The following is a 7735-nucleotide window of genomic DNA, read 5'->3' on the forward strand; positions in this document are numbered from 1 at the left end:
CCCTGTTCGTTTTTTGTAAGAATGGAGCTGAGTAGCGTTCGCCGGGCTCCGGTGTCCCTAGCGTTCGATTTTTTTGTTGTTGTTTTTTTCTGGCGCAGCTTTCGTGGCGCGCTAGCACGAGCCCTACTTTTTTTTTTGCGAACTATGCTTGTAGCGCGAGCATGAACTCTATGTGGGACCGCCCAGAGCACCGTAGAGGAGTGCGTTAGTGTCGGTCTCGCCAATGAGGTATGTGTACAAACGCGACTTTTCAGGTTGAGTTCGAGTTTAATGCGTCTTACGAATAGCGGCAGCCGCTGCTGTAATATTACAAGTAGTTTAATGTGGAATTTCGTACTCGACTATTTTGTTTATTGCGCCAATCGCCCTCGTGCTTCTTTGAGCCGACATGATTACATAGGCGGGCGCCGCCTCATCGACGTTGGCCGCGTTGTATACCACTTTTTTTTTCGGCAATTTATGAAACAGTGTAGTAGCATGTTACGAATCAGCCAAAATGCAATTTTTTTCTTACCAATCGACATTGACGACCACGACCCTGGTATCACCGCTTAACCGATTCTGCTTAAGAGGAATTTAATAAAAGCTCAGCACTAGCAATATTGTCTGCGCCAATTCTGTATCGTGCGGTGTCTCGTGCGAGGTCGGTGTTGAACAGTCCGTAGTTTGTTGCACAAGCTGCGTGCAGAACAGTGGATGCTACATGGTTCTCAACAATTCGTTCGCTGCGCCTGTCTTAATTCACTGTTATTGCACGGTGACTGGCTGAAGAAAAGCGGCAGTAGCGATTGGTACCTTAGGTGATCCATTAAATAAATGGGCAGATGTAACTTCAGGGCTCTGGCGCCTATCTTCGCGTTTCCTCATGGTCAGCTGAACATGCTCCTTAGGCGGGTTGTTGACAACTATTTCGCACCTACGGTGCTGAACGGAGCTTGTGTTCCCAAGCTGCTATACACCGTATGAATGAGAGGGGGAGGGCGAGAAGGGTTGTTAATTGGCAGGCGAGGCAAGCAAGGCTGGCCGCCCGACTAGCTACACCAGATGGTGGTGAAGGTGGTACGAAAAGATACGCCCCCACGTACTGATCTCGTGAGCCGCTTAATTAAAAAGCAACCATGTACGTGACGCAGGCACTGCGAGTGCAAATTGCTGCTGCGGCTAAAGAATGACGCGCGACGCTCGAGAGGGTGGGAAATCGCGCGCTGGGAGCAGCCGGCCGGTCTGCCTGCAGGTCCGCCTACAGATGTATTCGGCTTAGCACTGCGGCGGATATTCGAGTGCCGCTCTCGCAAGCGGTGCAGATGACGATTTTTAATGCAACTCGCCATCGCATCATTAACTCCTTTTTCATATGTGCTGCCATGCTTGGGACTTGTGTGCCATTTCGTGCAGCGGTAACGAGCTTTTTCTCGGGCTACCTGCGTCGGCCTGCGCCACTTCGCGGCTGTGGCGCCGCCTGCGCGCAGCGACCGTGCGGCTCGCTCAGTGCGGTTTTCGTGTGCCCGGCGCTTTTTCGCGTCCAGTGTAATAAAAAGCAATAAAAAAGGAGTGCCTAGAATCGCTGTAGAACCGAGGTCGCGGCCAGCTGACCGATCAGCCAACGAAATCCCGGCGCCCCCGCTGACAACGATTGGATCATTCGCTGACAACGATTGGATCAGGAAAAGCTCTTAACTCCGGTAGGAGCAGCGAGCCGGCAAGAAACGCCGGCAGTGCGGAAGCGGCCAACACAAACTCGTGGCGTGTTTTTGTAGCTATGTTCTAAGCTGTATTTCCCGCTGATAATTTGCAGATGGTGTATGTGTGTTCACACCAACCTATCTGCGAAGTTATCTCACCTTCAAAATTTTGTGTCAGTACCCCTTTAACCAATGTCAAGAGCAAGATTGAAGCTACCGCGTTGCGACCACGTTAAAAAGGAAATTTTATGACTATGGCGTGTAAGCAACTACTAGCACTTAATGCTTGTTCGTGTCGGGCAGACGTAACTATAGTTAACAGCGTGCCTGGTAAACGTCGTACCCGGTGGCCGGCGCGCGGACGAGTCAGTTGGCAGAGGGCTTGTTACGGTTATTCCCTAGATTAGTAGAGGGCCTTTCCAAGGTGTTAAGTTTGAGCACTATGGTGATCATACTTGGGTGAACACGGCAGCGCGTGGCGCCACCTACTACCAGAGTCTTCTAACGGCGCTGCGGGGAAACACCGCGCATGCGCATTCTAGGGGCACGACGAGTACAGAGCTCGTCGCGCGTATCGCGTCATCGTCTGCTGCTAACGGGCTGCCAGCGCTAAAGAAGCAGCCGGCGTTCACAGTGGCTGTGAACTGCAACAATAAATAGTGTGGCGTTGAGCGCTAATTAAAGCCTGTTTTCGAATGGCAGCACCGGAGTGAAATGTGCGAAGTGTCATCCTCCGTCCGGAGAACAGGGCGACCACCACCGCAGCGAGTAGCGACGGTGACCGTCTATTAGGGTGGCCAAAGGAGCGACGAGTGGCTACGTCCGAGTGTCGTGGCAACACTACGCTTGTTGCATACATCTAATAAAATCCTGTTCACTCACTCACTCACGCAGACGCGAAGCTTTTTAAAGCAAAGCTTTACTACTTTCGTCCAAGGATTTCGGGGAGGATGTGCCAGGTGACCTTTTGCCCGCAGGCACACCCCCGGCGACACACCCCTCGTAGCGCATCGCGTGATTCGCCGGGCGCACTGTCGGCGCTGCGCACAAAGCCACGTTTTCAGTCGTTCTGCGCAGAACGAGCGCTGGTCACCACCCCCGCAGCCTCCCATGCATGCGGCGCTGGGTCGTCTCGTGCAACGTGACTCGTCTAGCGCCCGGCGATGGTGCGTTCGCCGTGAATGAACGCCGCGTTCGCCGGGTTCGCCCCGGCTCCTCCTTCTGTGACCGTTGCACGGAACTGAACAGCTTTGAGACGTGGTCGGCAATACAGCTAAATCGAAGGTTAATTAGGCGAAACCAATGTTCAACCAGACTAAGCCAAGCTTTTGCTTTGCATATCCAAGGTTAGCTGAGCAAAGCCGCGGCCATTTTCTTTGCGCCTTTTAGTAGAAATTAAGAAGAAATGGGCAGGGCATGTAATGCGAAGGCAAGATCACCGTTGGTCATTAAGGGTAACAGAGTGGATCCCTAGAGAAGGCAAGCGTGGCAGAGGGCGGCAGAAAGTTAGGTGGGCAGATGAGATCAAGAAGCTTGCGGGGATAAATTGGGCACAGTTGGCACAGGACCGAGGTAATTGGAGAATAATGGGAGAGGCCTTTGCCCTGCTGTCGGCGTAGACAGGCTTATTGTTATTATTATTATTATTGCAAAGTATCCAGGAAACTTTTGAGAGCCTTCCTTATGGTGGGAAGAAAACAAAACCTGCCAATGACAAACTTGCCAAACTCAAAGCGAAGAGGACATTTGTTTGGGCTTTACTTGATAGACCACGAAAATGTGATCCCCTCTTCTTGTACGCATTTTTTTGTGGGGTGCATAATTGTTAGAAGCGTTTCGGTGTCCTCAAACACCTTTTTTTTTTAACTTTGCACCACAACACTTTCTTCTCACGAGTGATACATGTTCGGTATGTATTAATGGTTAAAACACCACGTAAAAATGTAGCTTCAGATCTTAACACACGACAATTTAAATCGCACGCCCATATGCACGAATAAATACTCAACTGGGTAAATAAATTCTCGTGGCAATGGTTCGTTTCAAGCGCCTCCCATTTTCGTAGTTCGAATTGGCGGGCTTTCTCGTGGTGTCCGCATCCGTGCGTGAGAGCGAGGGGCTGACACACGCGCGCAAAACTACAAATTCCCCTCTCTCCTCATTCCTTTAAATCCTAGCTACGTAGTTATTTCCCCACTTAAATCTTCTTTTCGTTTTGTATTGGGCGCGCAGGTGCACAATCTCTGGGGCGTGATCGGGCGTACGAGCCCGGTTCGGCGTACGTCAACCCAAAGCCCTCCAAAATGACGACGGTTTCCCGGAAACAGGAGGCCTCTATTATCAAAAAGAAACTTTTCTTAGTTGGACTAATGACGCCCTGTCAAAAAGCTAATGCATTTCCCCATAGACCGGTTGGTCTACCGAGAGGCTTTCATAAGATGTTTGGACAAATGGCGCCTGCGTGCAACCGGGCTTGCATTGTTTCGAAACGGTAACTTGAAAATCGCGAAAAAGGAATGGTTCTAGGTAAAATAATACACGCATCGATTATGGAGAAGGAGTAAAATAGTGTACCTTTATCTCATAAACCATGTATCGGTATACAGTTGCGCCGTTCGGAGATGCGTTTAGTTACTGCGCGAAAGATCGTTGCATGTGATCGTTCTTCGTTTGCGATTGGGGTCTTTAAAAGGCTTGACGATCGATTGGAGGCCCTTTCAGTGAAGATTGGGCGCACTTTTAGCGAAGGTTTTCACGCACGTTTGGCGCAATTTTGATATCAGAAAGCTTAAATTTCGCGCCTCTCTCAACTTTCTTTAGGAAGGCATGGCAAAGTTTTTTTGTCATTTTAAACTGCTCGGAACTGCTACAGAGAATCGACATGATTGATTCTAGGGTTTAACGTGCCGACGAAACGCAGGCGATGAGGCGCGCCGTAGTGGAGGGCTCCGGATTAATTTTGACCACGTGGGGATTTTTAATGTGCGCCGAAATCTCGAACACACGGGCGTTTTTGCTTGTCGCCTCCATCAGAAAAGCGGCCGCCGCAGTCGGGAATCGAGCCCGCGACCTCGTGCTCAGCAGCGCAACGCCTTAGCCACTGCTCCAGAGAAGCTCCGCATTTTATTTGCCCTAGCAAATTTCCATTCTTTTGCAGTTTTGACTGCCCAAAAGTGGTTCAAAGCTGCTGTGCAAAGGCAAAACGTAAGGAGACCACGATTTAAGCTTCGCCTTCTTCTTCTTCTCCAAAAAAATATGCCGATAACGCACCTGGGAAGTGATTCGATATGCGCACGCCAGTGAACAACAAGACCAAAATATCGTAAAACCTGTACGGACGCGTAAAGACTGCAGTGAGACTTCAACGTAATGCTTATTTACATTTCCAGCAGATTCATACCACTGGCGGAGGGCAAACGTCGAAACCATTGTTTTGGCTGAACGAAAATTGAATTCTGGGCATTCAGAGTTGAAGCGACCAAGAAGACAAAATGCAAACTTGGATCATTAAAAAGACTGCTTTGTTCCAATAACAGTTATACTGATCTTATCGCAAAGATAAAAAAAAATTATCGATATATTAAGCAAAACATAAATGATGAAGTTGTGACTACCAAGCCGCTTTCAAGCAATTTGTTATGACATCACACAATCTCTGACACCACACACTCAGTAATAAGAAGGCTGCGCGATTGTAATGGGGTGTCAAGTTCAGTTTCATTTTATCACTGGGATGCTAACGTGCATTCCATGCACTGATAAAAATATTTTTAGGGCTGACACATATTACGTTACTCCTGCCCATATTACGTGGCTGTAATGCAAAATTGGAGTTTTTCAATATTTCTTGTGTCTTTTCGGTTGAAGAAATGGCTGTAATGGAGCAGAGTGAGTAAAAGGCTAATTCGTTCAAAATGAAGAGAGATGTATTTCGTCTTCACGGGCCCTTCAATTCCCGCCGCTGCCGCCACGCGCCGAAGACATCATCGACAGCAACGCAAATTGCTGTCCCTCGAGCAACGTATTTAACTCTCCGGTAGCATGCTGAAATCACAGGAATTGCAAGAACAGCGGCGATCATGAAACAGATATTTGAGAGATGTTGCGAGAGAGAGCGCTAGGACGGGTCACAGATGGCGAGACGAGACCGTGCGCTGACCATCAACGGGTTCACTTTGCCGTTGCGGAATAGAGGGCGAGATTGTTATGTTACCATCAGTTATGTTAATCCGAGTTCGCAATGTTGCAAATGCATAGATAAATGGCTATGTTGACATTTACATCCGAGTCACTTCGCAGAAACCATCACATTCTCTCGTGGTAATTTAAAACCCTTTCGTTTCGAGTTTATTTGTAAGCCTTCTTTTGCCCAATACTGCTAACTGCTTAGCGGCGTCTTAGAGGGAATGACAGGAAATGATGGGAAAACATCTGCTCACCGGTTTTGATACGGCCTGCTTGTCACGTTGGCACGTCGGCTCGGACTGGGCGGCTAGCGCGTGCAGCGAGCGTGGGGCGTCGCGCCGGAGTAAATAAACACAGCGCGTTGTCATGGAGACCGCGCCCTCACCTGGCGTTGGCAGTCGCGACTTCACCGCCGTTGCGCACCGGCGTCCGCTGCTAACTTTCCGATTTTTTTCGTCCGTGGCAAGGAGGGTTCTACACTCGGTTACAACTCAAAAACAGCACCACCTTATGTAGTGTATCACTCCGCCAAAGCGCCGGATCCGTGACGTCAGGGCGCGCGCGTTTTGAAAGGGGTTTGCTATGAATGCGTGATATCGTCTGCCTTGTCTCACGCAGTTTGTTTGTCGTCACTGGAGTCGTTTATAATCATATTAAGTCCAAAAAATCACGGGAACGGCTCACGCCATGTTCAAAATATTCCCAGTAACGCCCTACTTGCGCCGCGCGGAGAAACATCCGGCTACGGTGATAAGGCACAGCGGCAACTTCCGATGCCGTTCTTAAGTTGTCACCGAGTATAGCCTGAGGGGCGAAATTTCCCAATTCCAATTGAGAACAGCAAATAACTAAAAAAAGAACATGAACATTGATTGATTGATTGGTTGATTGATTGATTGATTGATTGATTGATTGATTGATTGATTGATTGATTGATTGATTGATTGATTGATTGATTGATTGATTGATTGATTGATTGATTGATTGATTGATTGATTGATTGATTGATTGTAGGCTTTAACGCGCCAACGCAAGGCAGGAGATGAGGTGCACCGTAGTGGAGGGCTCCGGAATAATTTTTACAACCTGGGGTTCTTTCACGTGCGCCGAAATCTCGCACACACGGGCGTTTTTGCATTTCGCCTCCAACATAAACACAGTAACACGGTGCTCCTAACGTACGTCATGCAGTCGGCAGTTGAACGTTTTTCGATACAGGGGGGGGGGGGGGGGGGTCATTCCAGGACGCGGATGATTTCTCTTGTTCTTGTTTTATATTTGTGTCACTGCAGCGCAGTTGGTTAGGAAGCAACACGGCACCGCTAGGAGGCGCATTCAAAAAGAACCGCAAAGCAACGCATACCGGCGGCCGCATTGCCTGCTTTGGGACTCGCTTTGACCTTATCTGTATATTCTTTCTGTGCTGAAGTTGTTGAGGGGCTTTGACTCATACAACGGCGCGAAATCCAGACCAGAGAGCGAAATACGTGCCACCATAAACAAAGAAACTATAATTTAGAAATAAAAGGCCCATGAATATAAAGGAGGGCGAGATAATTGAACAACCGTTTAGGTAGTAGCAAGGGGAAACTTTAGAGCGCAGGCAATATAGGATCAGGCAACAGAACAAGCTCAATATCGCTATTGAAAACGGAGTCACTTGATAAAGGGGGATTAAAAGAATGGCGGGAATGCATGAGTAGCTCACAGGCGGAAGGCAGTTTTGCAGGTGTTTACAGAGTAGCAGCAGTATTCAAAATAATAATTATATTCATAGCCCGGGAAAAAAATGGTATGTTCAAGTTATGTATTTTTCGGCCTTGTTTTTTTTTTTGTTTTTTTTTTTCAGGGCGTTATATTTATTAAGA

The 7735-nt window shown here is 48.4% G+C and overlaps 1 protein-coding gene across 2 annotated transcripts in view; it reads right to left on the minus strand.

The window, feature by feature from the left end:
- LOC144139423 (B9 domain-containing protein 1-like) overlaps positions 1–6258 on the minus strand; it is a 29653-nt gene extending 23395 nt beyond the window's left edge. For both annotated transcript variants that reach the window (XM_077671757.1, XM_077671756.1), the window contains exon 1: positions 6122–6258. The gene's annotated coding sequence lies outside the window, so the exon portion shown is untranslated. The remainder of the gene's footprint in view (positions 1–6121) is intronic.
- Between the last annotated feature and the right edge of the window lie 1477 nt (positions 6259–7735).

The sequence above is a fragment of the Haemaphysalis longicornis genome, unplaced genomic scaffold (genome assembly GCF_048455015.1).
Source record: "Haemaphysalis longicornis isolate Haplotype H1 unplaced genomic scaffold, Haemaphysalis longicornis Haplotype H1 scaffold_5, whole genome shotgun sequence".
Classification (NCBI taxonomy): domain Eukaryota; kingdom Metazoa; phylum Arthropoda; class Arachnida; order Ixodida; family Ixodidae; genus Haemaphysalis; species Haemaphysalis longicornis.